Below are 1,251 nucleotides of genomic sequence, written 5' to 3'. Positions count from 1 at the left end.
CCACATGTGATTATCGGCCAGGTTGGCACAAGTAACTAACTCAATGAGTTTCTGTGGATTTGCTTCTCTAAAGTACCCAGACTAACACAACTACATTATGCTCATCCCAAAGCTGTGCATGGATCAAGAAGCAGGTATATGTGAACAGAACAAGGGCAAACTGTATGGTTCAAAATCAGGAAAAGTGTGTTTAAGGGTGCATCCTTTGGCTATATTTCAATCTGTGTGCTGAGAAAATAATCAGAGAAGCTGACTTACATGATAAAAAATGAGGCATCAGGAGTAGAGCAAGAATTATTAACAACATGCAAAATGCAGATGACACAACCTTGCTGGCTGTAAATGAGGAGGATTTGAAGCTCTTGCTGATGAAGATCAAGGATTGTAGCCTTCAGTAAGGCATACAAGTCAATGTCAAGGAAACAAAAATCCTAACAACTGGACCAGTAGGTAACATCATGATAAATGGAGAACTTATTGAAATTGTGAAAGATTGTCTTGCTTGGATCCACCATCAATGCTCATGGAAGCACAGTGAAGAGATCAAGCCATGCATCACACTTAGCAAATCTGTACAGGACCTCTTTAAAAGTGTTGAAAAGCAAGGAGGTTGCTCTGAGACTAAGGTAGTCCTTATCGAAGCCACGGTAGTTTCAATGGCAACATAGGCGTGTGAAAGTTGGCATGAATAAGAAAGACCAAAGAAGAACAAACACATTTGACTATGGTGCTGGTGAAGAATATTGAAAGGACCGTGGACTGCCAAAAGAACCAACAAATTTGTCTTGGAAGAAGCATCACCAGAATGATCCTGAGAGGCAAGGATGGCAAGACTTTACAATTTGTACTTTGGACATCTTGTCAGGGGAGGCTAGGCCTGGAGAAGGAGCACTGAGAAAGGAAGGTCTTCAACCAGATGGGTTGACACAGCGGCTCCAATAATGGGCTCAAACAGAGGAGTAACTGAGAGAATGTCCCGAGAGTGGGCAGTGTGTCATTCTGTTGGACATTGGATCACTGTGCATCAGGACCAATTGGAAAGGCCCTCACAACAACAACAGGAGCTAACAGGCAGATTGCTTCATCACAGACAATAACTATTAGCTTTTACCATGAGCGATAAGGAGATACCCCCTCCTCTTTTTTTACAAAACAGCTTTTTTGAGATATAATTTATATGCAAAGGAATGCAGCAATTTGAATCTTACCACACAGCGGTTTTTTAATATGTCCACCACAGTTGATTTTAGA

The sequence above is a fragment of the Echinops telfairi genome, unplaced genomic scaffold (assembly GCF_000313985.2).
Source record: "Echinops telfairi isolate 266 unplaced genomic scaffold, ASM31398v2 ScPeMD7_7441;HRSCAF=8479, whole genome shotgun sequence".
Taxonomy (NCBI): domain Eukaryota; kingdom Metazoa; phylum Chordata; class Mammalia; order Afrosoricida; family Tenrecidae; genus Echinops; species Echinops telfairi.
Note: the sequence above shows the minus strand (reverse complement) of the source record.